The sequence below is a fragment of the Hordeum vulgare genome, chromosome 3H (genome assembly GCF_904849725.1).
Source record: "Hordeum vulgare subsp. vulgare chromosome 3H, MorexV3_pseudomolecules_assembly, whole genome shotgun sequence".
NCBI lineage: Eukaryota > Viridiplantae > Streptophyta > Magnoliopsida > Poales > Poaceae > Hordeum > Hordeum vulgare.
Genome location: NC_058520.1, coordinates 119,626,784 through 119,643,984, shown reverse-complemented (window position 1 = coordinate 119,643,984; position 17,201 = coordinate 119,626,784).

The window sequence follows — 17,201 nt, the reverse complement described above, 5'->3', positions numbered from 1 at the left end:
GATACGGAGGGCTTCTTCATCAACACCATGACCTCTCCGATGATGCGTGAGTAGTTCACCATAGACCTACGGGTCCATAGCTAGTAGCTATATGGCTTCTTCTCTCTCTTGGATCTTCAATACAAAGTTCTCCATGATCTTCATGGAGATCTATCCGATGTAATCTTATTTTGCGGTGTGTTTGTCGAGATCCGATGAATTGTGGATTTATGATCAGATTATCTATGAATCTTATTTGAGTTTCTTCTGATCTCTCTTATGCATGATTTCATATCCTTGTAATTCTCTTCGAGTTGTGGGTTTTGTTTGGCTAGCTTGATCTATAATTCTTGCAATGGGAGAGGTGCTTGGTTTTGGGTTCATACATGCGGTGAACTCACCCAGTGACAGAAGGGGTAGCGAGGCATGCATCGTGTTGTTGCCATCAAGGGTAAAAAGATGGGGTTTTCATCATTGGTTTGAGTTTATCCCTCTACATCATGTCATCTTGCTTAAGGCGTTACTCTCTTCGTCATGAACTCAAAACACTAGATGCATGCTGGATAGCGGTCGATGTGTGGAGTAATAGTAGTAGATGCAGAAAGTATCGGTCTTCTTTTCTCGGACGTGATGCCTATATGTATGATCATTGTCTTAGATATCGTCATGACTTTGCGCGGTTCTATCAATTGCTCGACAGTAATTTGTTCACCCATCGTAATATTTTCTATTTCGAGAGAAGCCTCTAGTGAACACTATGTCCCCCGGGGTCTACTTCACACCATATTTTCAGCCTTACTCTTTTTACTTCGTTGCACTTTCGACCTTCAGATCTCACTTTGCAATAAATCTTGAAGGGATAGACAAACCCTTTATAGCGTTGGGTGCAAGCTCTTTTGTGTTTGCGCACGTACTCTGGACTTGACGATATTCTCCTACTGGATTGATACCTTGGTTCTCAACTGAGGGAAATACTTACTGCTCTTGTGCTGCATCACCCTTTCCTCTTCAAGGGAAAAACCAACGCAAGCAAGTCTCCGTCAACGTGTCAATTGCTGGCGTTGTTGTTTGAGAAGTAGCAGTCATCCACATCCTTGCTTCCATGATCCTTGAGGGCAACAGCAATAGGAGTCACCCTTCGATAGAGATATCGAGGGTCCTCATCTTCCTTCATCACAAACTCATCGGCCTCATCAAGAACCACTTCATAGTTGGACCGTTGAATGCTTGAGCTTCCCTTGTACAACACCGTGATGTGCTCCAAGCAGTCCTTAGCCCGAGTGAAGGGGCGCAAGTGAGGAAGATCTTCAGGAGGCACTACGGACTAGAGATGAATAATGCAGAGTGATTATATTGATTGTCCGCTTCTTCTCTTGGAGTGAGGTTGCTTGGGTAATGCGGCTAGTAGCCTTGCTCAATGATTCTCCATAAGTTTGTTGAGTTGTGATTCAAATGAGACTTAATGCAAAACACCCTGTTAGCAAACTCACCCTCAACAAGCTTAGGAGGAGGACCAAGATTATTGATACGTGGTGTAGGAACCGCTCCTCCATAGACTGGGGGAGGTGGAACCGAGGCAAAGGTTCCAGACCCATTATTGTCGAGAGGAGAAGAAGGTTGCATACCTTTAGCCACTTCCTTGGAGGAATTGGCCTCCGATTCCATGTTGGTAGGTTTAACCACCAACGCCGGTTCGGGAGAACTTTTAATCCCCTCAAGCAACTCTTTAAATATGGTCTTGACTTCGTTCGTCAAGGACGTCCTGAGGTTGTACATAGCCGCATTCAAGTCGTCCCTTGTGACCGAATTCAAGGCCACGACCTCGGGTGGTCTATGGACTCCCTCCTCATCGTAAGCCATACTCTTCAGGTGGTGAAACCCTTAATAAAGAGACGTGGCTGTGATACCAATTGAAAGGATCGATATGGTTGACTAGAGGGGGTGAATAGGCAACTACCAATTTTTAGCTTTTCTTAATAAGTTAGGTTTAGCAACATAAAGGTTCTCTAAAATAATAACTAGGTGAGCAACCTATATGATGCTACCTACTATGACCACTAATGCAAGTAAGAAATACTCTACAACAATAGCATACACAATGTAAAGGTAAGAGATAACCGCAAGTGGAACCGATGAAGATGACGATGTGTTACCGAAGTTCCTTCCCTTTGATAGAAAGTACGCTCCCATTGGAGCGGTGTGGAGACACAATGCTCCCCAATAAGCCACTAGGGCCACTGTATTCTCCTCACGCCCTCACACAATGCAAGGTGTCGTGATTCCACTATAGGTGCCCTTGAAGGCGGCGACCGGACCTTTACAAACAAGGTTGGGGCTATCTCCACACAAAGCTTAGAGGCTCCCAAGAAGACCACAGTGCTTCACCACAATGGGATGTGGCTCCGAGGTGACCTCAACCGTCTAGGGTGCTCAGACACCCAAGAGTAACAAGATCCGCAAGGGATTAGTGGGGGGAATCAATTTTCTCTTGGTGGAAGTATAGATCTTGGCCTTCTCAACCAATCCCTAGGAAATCAACAACTTTGATTGGCTAGGGAGAGAGATCAGGGACATATGAGCTTAGGGAGCAACAATGGAGTCTTGGAGGGTCAAATGTAGGGTTCTTGAAGTAGAAGAATCCTTTATATAGTGGGGGGGGGGAAATCCAATCATTACCCCCACTAACAGCACGCTCACCATGGTACTACCGCTTTGAGGAAGAGGTACTACCGCTGCCCCTAGCGGTACTACCGCTTGGGAGGAGCGGTACTACCGCAAGCCCCAGTGGTACTACCGCTATACCAGGAGCGATACTACTGCCTTGTAGGCTCATATCCACGATAGTAAAAATACTACTACCGAGCATACCACCGCTGGAAAAGTACTCGCAAAAAGTTTGACGAAGTACAACCGCTCAGAGTGGGAGGTACTACCGTCCCCAAGCGATACTACCGCTCAACTGGACTGGTACTACCGCTTAGTGAGCGGTACTACCACTCAGGGAGTGGTACTACCGAGTTGGGGAACGTTGCATGGGAAACAAAAATTTTCCTACGCACACGAAAACCTATCATGGTGATGTTCATCTACGAGAGGGAGATCGGATCCACATACCTTGTAGATCGCTAAGCGGGAAGCATTAAGAAATGTGGTTGATGTAGTGGTACAGCTTTGTGATTCAAATCACCATCGTCCCATGATCCGTCCCGATCTAGCACCGAACGGATGGCACCTCCGCGTTCAGCACACGTACAACTCGATGACGATCTTCGCCTTCTTGATCCAGCAAGAGAGACGGGGAAGTAGATAAGTTCTCCGGCGGCGTGATGGCGCGCCGATGATGGTGATGATCTATTCCTGAACGGCTCTGCCCGAGCTCCGCAGAAATCCGATCTAGAGGAAGAACTACGAGGTATAGGTTTGAGTTGCACGTGGCAAAGTTGTGTCTCAAAGCCCCTAAAACCTCTAGTATATATAGGAGGAGGGGATGGGCTAGCCTTGGGTCTCAAGCGAGCCCGAAGGGCGCCGGCCGAAGGAGGAGATGGACTCCCACTCCAATTTGGTTTGGAGGAGGAGTCCACTCCTTCCTTCCCACCTCCCTCTTTTTTTTTCTTTGGTTTTCTCCTTGTGGAGCCATAGCCCACTTGGATGGCCTCACCAGCCCACTAAGGGCTGGTGTGCCACCCTAGCACTATTGGGCTCACTCCCGGGTGGGTGGGCCCCTCCCGATGAAAACCCGGAACCCATTCGTCACTCCGGGTACACTCCCGGTAATGCCCGAAATCTTTTCGGTGACCAAATGAAACCATCCTATATATCAATCTTCATTTTCGGACCATTCTGGAAACCCTCGTGACGACGGTGATCTCATCCGGGACTCCAAACAACCTTCGGTTACCAACACCTATAACTCAACTATACTAACACGCCATCGAACCTTAAGTATGCAGACCCTGCGGGTTCGAGAACTATGCGGACATGACCGAGACACTCCCCGGTCAATATCCAATAGCGGGACATGGATGTCCATATTGGATCCTACATATTCTATGAAGATATTGTCCGTTGAACCTCTATCCCAAGGATTCATATAATCCTGTATAACATTCCCTTTGTCCTTCGGTATGTTACTTGCCCGAGATTTGGTCGTCAGTATCTCTATACCTATTTCAATCTCGTTACCAGCAAGCCTCTTTACTCGTTCCATAATACAAGATCCCGTGACTTACACTTGAGTCACATTGCTTGCAAGGCTTGTATGTGATGTTCTATTATCGAGTGGGCCCTGAGATACCTCTCCGTCACACGGAGTGACAAAGCCCAGTATTGATCCAGGCTAACTCAACGGACACCTTCGGAGATACCTGTAGAGCACCTTTATAGTCATCCAGTAACGTTGTGACGTTTGATACACACAAGGTATTCCTCCGGTGTCAGTGAGTTACATGATCTCATGGTCATAGGAATGAATACTTGACACGCGGAAAACAATAGCAACAAAATGACATGATCACATGCTACGTTCATAGTTTGGGTCTTGTCCATCACATCATTCTCCTAATGATGTGATCCAGTTATCAAGTGACAACACTTTGCATATGATCAGAAAACCTTAACCATCCTTGATCAACTGGCTAGTCAACTAGAGGATTACTAGGGACATTGTTTTGTCTATATATCCATACATTTATCTATGCTTTCATTCAATACAATTATATCATGAATAATAAACGATTATCTTGAAACAGGAAATATAATAATAACTATTTTATCATTGCCTCTAGGACATATTTACAACAGTCTCCCACTTGCACTAGAGTCAATAATCTAGTCTCACATCGCTATGCGATTTACACTGGAATGAATCTAACACCCATATAGTTCTGGTGTGGATCATGCTTCGCTCGTGGAAGAGGTTTAGTCAGCGGATCTGCTACATTTAGATCTATGTGCACTTTGCAAATATTTACGTCCTCTCCTTTGACGTAGTCACGGATGAGGTTGAAGCGTCGTTTGATGTGTCTGCTCTTCTTGTGAAACCTTGGTTCCTTTGCTAGAACAATGGCACCAGTGTTGTCACATAAGAGAGTTATTGGATTTAGTGCACTCGGCACAACTCCAAGATCCGTCATGAACTGCTTCATCTAGACACCCTCCTTAGCTGCCTCCAAGGCAGCCATGTACTCCGCTTCACATTTGGAATCTGCTACGACGCTTTGCTTGGAACTGCACCAGCTTACCGTACCCCCATTAAGAATAAATATGTATCCGGCTTGAGACTTAGAGTCATCCGTATCAGTGTCAAAGCTTGCATCAACGTAACCCTTTATGGCGAGCTCTTCGTCACCTCCATAAACGAGAAACATTTCCATAGTCCTTTTCAGGTACCTCAGAATATTCTTGACCACCGTCCAGTGATCCACTCCTGGATTACTTTGAAACCTGCCTGCCATACTTATGGCCAGGATGACGTCCTGTCTCGTGCACAACATTGCATACATGATAGACCCTATGGCTGAAGCATAGGGGACGGTACTCATCTTTTCTCTATCTTCCGCAGTTACTGGACATTGAGTCTTACTCAACTTTATACCTTGTAATACTGGAAAGAACCCCTTCTTGGACTGCTCCATTTTGAACTTCTTCAAAACTTCATCAAGGTATGTGCTTTGTGAAAGTCCTATTAGGCGCCTCGATCTATCCGTATATATCTTAATGCCTAATATGTAAGCAGCTTCTCCTAGGTCCTTCATTGAAAACATTTGTTCAAGTAATCTTTTACGCTCTCTAAAAACTCCACATTGTTTCCAATCAACAATATGTCATCCAAATATAATATTAGAAACGCTACAGAGCTCCCACTCACTTTCTTGTAAATACAAGATTCTCCAACAACTTTTATAAACCCAAATGATTTGATCACCTCATCAATGTGCTTATTCCAAGTCCGAGATGCTTGCACCAGTCCATAAATGGATCGCTGGAGCTTGCACACTTTGTTAGCATTCTTCGGATCGATAAAACCTTCAGGTTGCATCATATACAACTCTTCCTTAAGAAAACTGTTAAGGAACGCCGTTTTGACATCCATCTGCCAGATTTCATAATCGAAAAATGCAACTATTGCTAACATGATTCAGACGGACTTAAGCATCACTACCGGTGAGAATGTCTCATCATAGTCAACTCCTTGAACTTGTGAAAAACCCTTTGCCACAAGTCGAGCTTTATAAACGGTCACATTCCCGTCTGCGTCCATCTTCTTCTTAAAGATCCATTTGTTCTGAATAGCCTTGCGACCTTCAGGTAATACTTCCAAAGTCCACACTTTGTTTTCATACATAGATCCTATCTCGGACTTCATGGCCTCCAGCAATTTGTTGGAATCCGGGCCCACCATTGCTTCTTCATAATTCGTAGGTTCATTGTTGTCTAACAACATGATAGATAGGACAGGATTACTGTACCACTCAGGAGCAGTACATGATCTTGTCGACCTGCGAGGTCCGATAGTAACTTGATCCGAAGCTTCATGATCATCATCATTAGCTTCCTCCTCAACCGGTGTCGCCTCGACAGAGGTTTCCCCCTGCCCTGCGCCACCATCTAGAGGGATCATAGGTTCTACAACCTCATCAAGTTCTATCTTCCTCCCACTCAATTCTTTCGAGAGAAACTCCTTCTCAAGAAAAGCTCTGTTCTTAGCAACAAACATTTTGCCCTCGGATCTGAGATAGAAGGTGTACCCAACTGTCTCCTTTGGGTAACCTAAGAAGACGCACTTTTTCCGCTTTGGGTTTCAGCTTTTCAGGCTGAAGCTTTTTGACATAAGCATCGCATCCCCAAACTTTAAGAAACGACAACTTTGACCTCTTGCCATACCATAGCTCATATGGTGTTGTCTCAACGGATTTTGACAGTGCCCTATTTAAAGTGAATGCAGTTGTCTCTAATGCATAACCCCAAAACGATAACGACAAATTGGTAAGAGACATCATAGATCGCACCATATCTAACAAAGTACGATTACGATGTTCGGACACACCATTACGTTGTGGTGTTCCAGGCGGTGTCAACTGTGAAACGATTCCACATTGTCTTAAGTGAGCACCAAACTCGAAACTCAGATATTCGCCCCCTCGATCAGAACGTAGGAACTTGATCTTCTTGTACGATGATTTTCAACTTCACTCTGAAATTGCTTGAACTTCTCAAACGTTTCAGACTTGTGTTTCATCAAGTAGATATATCCATACCTACTCAAATCATCAGTGAAGGTGAGAAAATAATGATATCCGTCGTGCACCTCCACACTCATTGGACCACACACATCGGTGTGTATGATCTCCAACAAGTCACTTGCACGCCCCATTGTTCCGGATAACGGCGTCTTAGTCATCTTGCCCATGAGGCATGGTTCGCACGTGTCAAGTGATTAAAAATCAAGTGACTCCAAAAGCCCATCGGTATGGAGTTTCTTCATGCGCTTTACTCCAATATGACCTAACCGGCAGTGCCACAAAAATGTGGCGCTATCATTGTTAACTCTACATCTTTTGGTCTCAATGTTATGTATATGTGTGTCATCACAATCAAGATTCAATATGAACAAACCCCTCACATTGGGTGCATGACCATAAAAGATATTACTCATAAAAATAGAACAACCATTATTCTCTGACTTAAATGAGTAACCATCTCGCAATAAGCAAGATCCAGATATAATGTCCATGCTTAACACAGGCACTAAATAACAATTATTTAAGTTCATAACTAATCCTGCTGGTAATTGAAGTGAGACTGTGTCGACGGCGATTGCATCAACCTTGGAACCATTTCCCACGCGCATCGTCACTTCATCCTTCGTCAGCCTTCGTTTATTCTGCAGTTCCTGCTTCGAGTTGCAAATATGAGTAACAGAACCGGTATCAAATACCCAGGCACTACTATAAGAGTTGGTTAAGTACACATCAATAACATGTATATCACATATACCTGATTTTTTTTGGCCGCCTTCTTATCAGCCAAATACTTGAGGCAGTTGTGCTTCCAGTGACCCATCCCCTTGCAATAATAGCAATATGTTTTCGGCTTAGGTCCAGCCTTGGGTTTCTTCGTCAGATTGGCAACAGTTTTGCCGCTCTTCTTGGAGTTACCCTTCATTCCTTTGTCGTTTCTTTTGAAACCAGTGGTCTTATTGACCATCAACACTTGATGCTCTTTCCGGAGTTCTAACTCTGTGACTTTCAGCATCGCGAATAACTCGCCGGGTGACTTGTTCATCCCTTGCATGTTATAGTTCAACACAAAGCTCTTATAGCTAGGTGGCAGTGATTGAAGAATTATGTCAGTGATAGCCTCTTGCGGGAGTTCAATCCCCATCTCAGCTAGACGGTTTGAGTACCCAGACATTTTGAGAACATGTTCACTGACAAACGAATTCTCCTCCATCTTGCAAGCATAGAATTTATTGGAGGTCTCATACCTCTCGATCTGGGTGTTCTTCTGAAAGATAAACTTCAACTCCTGGAACATCTCATATGCTCCATGACGCTCAAAACACCGTTGAAGTCCCGGTTCTAATCCATACAAGACTGCACATTGAACTACTGAGCAGTCCTCCTTACGTGATTGCCAAGCGTTCAAAACATCTTGGTCAGACGTAGCGGGTGGTTCATCTCCTAGCGCAGCATCAAGGACATAATTCTTTTTCCCAGCTTGTAGGATGAGCCTAAGATTACGAGCACAGTCTACAAAGTTGCTTCCATCATCTTTCAACTTAGCTTTCTCTAGGAAGGTATTGAAATTCAAGGTTGCTACTGCGTGAGCCATTGATCTACAACATAAAATATTGCAAAGTGGACTTAGACTATGTTCAATACAATTAGTTTAATTAATCAAATTACTAATAAAGTCCCACTCAAATAGACATCCCTCTAGTTACTTGAGTGTGGCATGATCCAAATTACTAACTCAAGTCTGATCATCACGTGAGTTGAGTACAGTTTCAGTGGTAAACATCTCTATGCTAATCATATCAACTATATGATTCATGCTCGACCTTTCGGCCTCTTGTGTTCCGAGGCCATGTCTGCACATGCTAGGCTCGTCAAGTTTAACCCGAGTGTTCCGTGTGTGCAACTGTTTTGCACCCGTTGTATGTGAACGTTGAGTCTATCACACCCGATCATCACGTGGTGTCTCAAAATGATGAACTGTCGCAACGACGCACAGTCGGGGAGAACACAATTTTATCTCGAAATTTTTGTGAGGGGTCATACGTCTCAAACGTATCTATAATTTTTTATGGTTTCACGCTGTTATCTTGTCTTCTTTGGTTGTTTTATGTACCTTTTATATCTTTTTTGGGACTAACTTATTAATTCAGTGCCAAGTGCCAGTTCCTGTTTTTTCCGTGTTTTTGACTCTTTTCAGATCTGATTTTGGAATGGAGTCCAAACGGAAGAAAAACCCCGAAATGATTTTTTCCCGAACGGAAGAAGACCAGGGGGCTTTTGGGGCAAGCCAGGTGGGCTCCAGGGAGCCCACAAGCCCCCACTCCGCCACCATGGGGAGGCGGCGGTGGGCAGGCTTGTGGCCTCCCTGGCCGCCCCCTGACCTAGGTCTTTGGCCTATAAATTCCCAAATATTCCGCACAAAATCAGGGGAGCCTCGAAAATACTTTTCCGCCGCCGCAAGCTTCCGTTTCCGCGAGATCTCATCTGGAGACCCTTCCCGGCGCCCTGCCGGAGGGGACTTTGGAGTTGGAGGGCTTCTTCATCATCATCATCGCCCCTCCAATGACTCGTGAGTAGTTCACTTTAGACCTACAGGTCCGTAGTTAGTAGCTAGATGGCTTCTTCTCTCTCTTGGATCTTCAATACAAAGTTCTCCATGATCTTCATGGAGATCTATCCGATGTAATCTTCTTTGGCGGTGTGTTTGTCGAGATCCGATGAATTGTGGATTTGTGATCATATTATCTATGATATATATTTGAGTCTTTGCTGATTTCTTATATGCATGATTTGATATCCTTGTAAGTCTCTCCGAGTCTTGGGTTTCGTTTGGCCAACTAGATCTATGATTCTTGCAATGGGAGAAGTGTTTGGTTTTGGGCTCTGCCATGTGGTGACCTTTCCCAGTGATAGTAGGGGCAGCAAGGCACACATCAAGTAGTTGCCATCAAGGGTAAAAAGATGGGGTTTTTATCATTGGTTTGAGATTATCCCTCTACATCATGTCATCTTGCTTAAGGCGTTACTCTGTTCTTATGGACTTAATACACTAGATGCATGTTGGATAGCAGTCGGCGTGTGGAGTAATAGTAGTAGATGCACACAGTATCGGTCTACTTGTTTCGGACGTGATGCCTATAAATATAATCATTGCATAGATATCGTCACGACTTTGCGCGGTTCTATCAATTGCTCGACAGTAATTTGTTCACCCACCGTCTACTTGCTTTCATGAGAGAAGCCACTAGTAAACACTACGGCCCCCGGGTCTATTCACATCCATCGTTTACACTTCCGCTTTTACTTTGCTTTGTTACTTTGTTGCTTTCAGTTCTCACTTGGCAAACAATCTATAAGGGATTGACAACCCCTTCATAGCGTTGGGTGCAAGCTTTTGTGTTTGTGCAGGATCTTGAGATACTCCTCCGCCGGATTTATACCTTGGTTCTCAAACTGAGGGAAATACTTACCATCGTTGTGCTACATCACCCTTTCCGCTTCGAGGGAACACCAATGCAAGGCTCCAAGGCCACGGGGGAAATCCTTTGCATACTTGCCTAGGAAGTCCCTTAAGGCATAGCTGCAGCTGAAGGATTCCTGGTGCCGTCGACACAACTATTTCTGGCGCCGCTGCAAGGGATACACAGCAAACATCAGAAGTATTTCTGGCGCCATTGCCGGGGAGGAGAAATCAAGATCTATCCAATTAGGTCTCACAAACTCTTCTCTTGCATTTACTTTTGTTGCCAGTTGCCTCTCGTTTTCCTCTCCCCCACTTCACATTTGCCGTTTTCATTCGCCTTTCGCCTTCGCCATTTTCTTTTGCCTTTGCTGGTTTTCTTGCTTGCTTGTGTGCTTGTTTGGTTGTTGAAGTCATCTTGTCTGAAAACACCAAACTTTGCGACTTCTCGAGCACTAATAATAATGATTTTATTAGTACTCCGATTGGTCCCGCCACTAGTGCGGAATCGTATGAAATCAACGCAGCTTTGTTGAATCTTGTTATGAAAGAGCAATTCTCTGGCCTTCCTAGTGAAGATGATGCATCCCATATCAATACCTTCATTGAGATTTGTGATATGCAAAAGAAAAGAGATGTGGATAATGACGTGATTAAGTTGAAACTTTTTCCTTTCTCGTTGCGAGATCGCGCAAAAACTTGGTTTTCTTCTTTGCCTAAAAATAGTATCGATTCTTGGGATAAGTGCAAAGATGCTTACGTATCCAAGTATTTTCCGCCGGCCAAGATCATCTCCTTACGTAACGATATCATGAATTTCAAGCAACTTGATCATGAACACGTTGCACAATCTTGGGAGAGGATGAAGCTTATGATTAGAAATTGTCCCGCTCATGGCTTGAGTTTGTGGATGATTATACAAATCTTTTACGCTGGCTTGAATTTCGCTTCTCGCAATATCTTGGACTCCGCCTCAGGTGGAACGTTCATGGAAATCACGTTAGGAGACGCTACAAAACTCCTAGACAATATCATGACCAACTACTCTCAGTGGCACACTGAAAGGTCGTCTGCTAGCAAAAAGGTGCACGCTATAGAAGAGATTAACTCGCTTAGTGCTAAGATGGACGAGTTGATGAATTTGGTTGCTAGTAGAAACGCTACCGTAGATCCTAATGACATGCCACTATCTTCTTTGATTGAGAGTAGCAACGCTAGTTTGGACGTGAATTTTGTTGGTAGGAACAATTTTGGCAACAACAATGCTTTTAGAGGAAACTATGTTCCTAGGCCTTTTCCTAGTAACTCCTCTAACAATTATGGCAATTCCTACGGCAACACTTATGGAAATCACAACAAATTACCCTCTGATCTAGAGAGTAATATCAAAGAGTTCATCAACTCTCAAAAGATTTTCAATGCGTCCATAGAGGAAAAACTACTCAAAAAAGACGATTTGGCTAAGAGCGTTGATAGGATGTCTTGTGATATTGATGCTTTGGAAGTTAGATGCGCTCCTCCCAAGGTCAACTTGGATGAAACTTTGAAAGCTATGTGTATCTCCATGAATGAGAGCAAAGAAAGAACCGCCCAAATTCGCGCTAGACATGAATGGTTTAAAAGGGTGTGTTCTAGTGATGCAAATCACGAAGATCTTAAAGTGCTTGGTGTGTCTCCTCTTGAATCTTTGTTTTCGTGTGTCAAACCTACTTATGGAGGGGCTGGATATGAATCCACTTTGGTTGAAAAACGCCCCAATGATTCGGAGTCCACCTATCTTGATGATAAAGGTGTGGAGAGTGGAGTAGAAGAAGTCAAAATTTTGGGTAGTAATGAAACTCCCACTTTGGATTTCAAGGAATTCAATTATGATAATTGCTCCTTGTTTGAATGCATTTCTTTGATGCAATCCATTGCGAACTCTCCACATGCTTATAGCCAAAGCAAAGCCTTTACCGCGCATATCGTAGATGCTATGATGAAATCTCTTGAAGAGAAGCTCGAACTAGAAGTCTCTATACCTATAAAACTTCATGATGAGTGGTAAGCTACTATCAAAATCAAGATCAAAAACTATGAGTGCAATGCTTTGTGTGATTTGGGTGCTAGTGTTTCCGCGATTCCAAAGTCTTTATGTGATATTCTTGGTTTTCATGAGATTGAAGAGTGTTCTCTTAATTTGCATCTTGTGGATTCTACTGTCAAGAAACCCATGGGGAGGATCGATGATGTTCTTATTGTTGCAAATAAGAACTATGTACCCGTGGATTTCATTGTACTTGACATAGATTGCAATCCTTCATGTCCCATTATTCTTGGTAGACCTTTCCTAAGGACTATTGGTGCTATCATCGATATGAAGGAAGGGAATATTAGATTTCAATTTCCTTTAAAGAAGGGCATGGAGCACTTTCCTAGAAAGAAAATAAGATTGCCTTATGAATCTATGATGAGGGCTACCTATGGTTTGAGCACCAAAGATGACTATACGTGATTCCATCACTTTCGCCTAGCTAAGGGCGTTAAACAAAAGGGCTTGTTGGGAGGCAACCCAACGAATCTATCCTTTTTATTTCTGTTTTCCACACTTTCATAATTCTGTTATGATTGTGTTTTTGTGTTTTCTTTTTGCTTTTGTGCCAAGCAAAACCGTTATGATTAGTCTTGGGGATGATCGTTTGGTCATGCTGGAAAAGACAAAAACTTTCTGCTCATGAAAAGAATTTTCATTTTTTTATGTAAGAGCTTTTGAGTTCATTCTTTTTTCTTCTCATTGATACGCAAATTCTTCAGACTTCCGTAATTTTTCATAATTTTTGAAATATCAGAGGTATACGAAATATACAGATTGCTACAGACTGGTCTGCTGTTAACAGATTCTGTTTTTGTTGTATTGGTTGTTTATTTTGATGAAACTATGGATAGTATCGGGGGTATTAGCCATGGAAGATTGAAAGTACAGTAACCCAACATCAGCACAAGTAGAATTTAAATTTGCTACAGTACCTAAGGAAGTGGTGGTTTGCTTTCTTGTACTAATGTTATCACGAGTTTCTGTTTAAGTTTCTTGTTGTGAAGTTTTCAAGTTTTGGGTGAAGTTCTTATGGACAAAGAGATAAAGAGTGGCAAGAGCTCAAGCTTGGGGATTCCCAAGTCACCCCAAGAGATTCAATGATGTCGTAAAAGCCTAAGCTTGGGGATGCCCTGGGAAGGCATCCCCTCTCTCGTCTTCAATCCATCGGTAACGTTACTTGGGGCTATATTTTTATTCACCACATGTTATGTGTTTTTGCTTGGAGCGTCTTGTATCGTAGGAGTCTTTTATTTTTGTTGTGTCACAATCATCCTTGCTCTACACCTAGAGAGAGAGAGACATGCACACACCGTGATTTTGTCGAGCTTCACTTATATCTTTTGGTAGACAATTCAGCTCACATGTGCTTCACTTATATCTTTTGAGCTAGATACTTTTGCTCTATGTGCTTCACTTATATATTTTAGAGTGCAGCGGTGCGTGGCTTGGTAGTTGATCTATGCTTTGAAAGTAGTCTAAAAAAGGGGTAGTTATCCAAAGGGATACGAAAACTTCCACCTTCATGTGCATTGAATAGTTAGGGAAGTTTGATTCATCTCAATTAGTTTTGAGTTGTGGTTATGGTAATATTGAAGTCATGCTAGTAAGGTGTTGTGGATATAGAAATACTTGTGTTGAAGTTAGTGATTCTCGTAGCATGCACGTATGGTGAACCGCTATGTGATGAAATCTGAGCATGATTAGTATATTGATTGTCATCCTTTGCGTGGCGGTCGGGATCACGCGATGGTTTATACCTACCAACCCTTCCCCTAGGAGTATGCGTTGAATGCTTTGTTTCGATTACTAATAAAACTTTTGCAACAAGTATATGAGTTCTTCATGACTAATGTTGAGTCCATGGTTTAGATGCACTTTCACCTTCCACCATCACTATCTTCTTAGTGTCATGCAACTTTCGCCGGTGCACAAAACCCACCATTAGCCTCCCTCAAAACAGCCACCATACCTACCTATTATGGCTTTTTTAAAGTCATTCCGAGATATATTTCCATGCAACTACCACCATGACATGTGCACCACGTCTACTTTGCCTTTGCACGATCGTAAGATAGCTAGCATGATGTTTCCATTGATGTCTATGCCATGCTAGATCATTGCCACGGTACACTACCGAAGGCATTCCATATAGAGTCATCGTTACTCTAAGTTTTGAGTTGAAAGTGTGATGATCATCATTAATGGAGCATTGTCCCATGTGAGGAAATAAAAGAGGCCAAAGAAGCCCACCAAAAAAAAGAGGCCAAAGAGCCCACCAAATATTAAAAAAAAATGTGAGAAAAAGAGAGAAGGGACAATGCTACCACTTTTTCCACACTTGTGCATATTAAGCACCATGATCTTCATGATTGAGAGTCTCTCGTTTTGTCACCACCATATAGCTAGTGGGAAATTTTCATTATATAACATGGCTTGTATATTCCAATGATAGGCTTCCTCAAAATTTCCTTAGGTCTTCGTGAGCAAGCAAGTTGGATGCACACCCACTAGTTTTCTTTAAGAGCTTTCACATACTTATACCTACTCATTCACATTGATATATATTGATGAGCATCTCTACAGCTCATTGATATGCCTAGTTAATGTGACTATCTTCTCCTTTTTTGTCTTGCAACCTCCACTACATTCCACACCATCTATAGTGCTATAACCATGGCTCACACTCATGTATTGCGTGAGAGTTGAAAAGGTTTGAGAAAGTAAAGGTGTGAAACAATTACTTGGCCAATACCGGGGTTGTGCATAATTTAAATTCGTTGTGCAATGATGATAGAGCATAGCCAGACTATATGCTTTTGTAGGGATAACTTTCTTTTGGCCTTGTTATTTTGAAAATTCATGATTACTTTGCTAGTTTGCTTGAATTATTATTGTTTCCACGTCAATAGCAAACTATTGTTTTGAATCTAATGGATCTGAACATTCACGTCACATAAGAGGAATTATAAAGGACACCTATGCTAGGTAGCATGAAAGCATGAACAATTCATTCTTATCACGTCCCTACTCGAGGACGAGCAGGAGTTAAGCTTGGGGATGCTTGATACGTCTCAAACGTATCTATAATTTCTTATGGTTTCACGCTGTTATCTTGTCTTCTTTGGTTGTTTTATGTACCTTTTATATCTTTTTGGGGACTAACTTATTAATTCAGTGCCAAGTGCCAGTTCCTGTTTTTTCCGTGTTTTTGACTCTTTTCAGAACTGATTTTGGAACGGAGTCCAAACGGAAGAAAAACCCCGAAATGATTTTTTCCCGAACGGAAGAAGACCACGGGGCTTTTGGGCCAAGCCAGGTGGGCTCCAGGGAGCCCACAAGCCCCCACTCCGCTACCAGGGGGAGGCGGCGGTGGGCAGGCTTGTGGCCTCCCTGGCTGCCCCCTCACATAGGTCTTTGGCCTATAAATTCCCAAATATTCCGCAAAAAATCAGGGGAGCCTCGAAAATACTTTTCCGTCGTCGCAAGCTTCCGTTTCCGCGAGATCTCATCTAGAGACCCTTCCCGGCGCCCTGCCGGAGGGGACTTTGGAGTTGGAGGGCTTCTTCATCATCATGATCGCCCCTCCAATGACTCGTGAGTAGTTCACTTCAGACCTACGGGTCCGTAGTTAGTAGCTAGATGGCTTCTTCTCTCTCTTGGATCTTCAATACAAAGTTCTCCATGATCTTCATGGAGATCTATCCGATGTAATCTTCTTTGGCGGTGTGTTTGTCGAGATCCGATGAATTGTGGATTTGTGATCAGATTATCTATGATATATATTTGAGTCTTTGCTGATTTCTTATATGCATGATTTGATATCCTTGTAAGTCTCTCCGAGTCTTGGGTTTTGTTTGGCCAACTAGATCTATGATTCTTGCAATGGGAGAAGTGCTTGGTTTTGGGTTCTGCCATGTGGTGACCTTTCCGAGTGACAGTAGGAGCAGCAAGGCACACATCAAGTAGTTGCCATCAAGGGTAAAAAGATGGGGGTTTTATCATTGGTTTGAGATTATCCCTCTACCTCATGTCATCTTGCTTAAGGCGTTACTCTGTTCTTATGGACTTAATACACTAGATGCATGCTGGATAGCGGTCGACGTGTGTACTAATAGTAGTAGATGCACACAGTATCGGTCTACTTGTTTTGGACGTGATGCCTATAGATATAATCATTGCATAGATATCGTCACGACTTTGCGCGGTTCTATCAATTGCTCGATAGTAATTTGTTCACCCACCGTCTACTTGCTTTCATGAGAGAAGCCACTAGTAAACACTACGGCCCCCGGGTCTATTCACATCCATCGTTTACACTTCTGCTTTTACTTTGCTTTGTTACTTTGTTGCTTTCAGTTCTCACTTGGCAAACAATCTATAAGGGATTGACAACCCCTTCATAGCGTTGGGTGCAAGCTTTTGTGTTTGTGCAGGATCTTGAGATACTCCT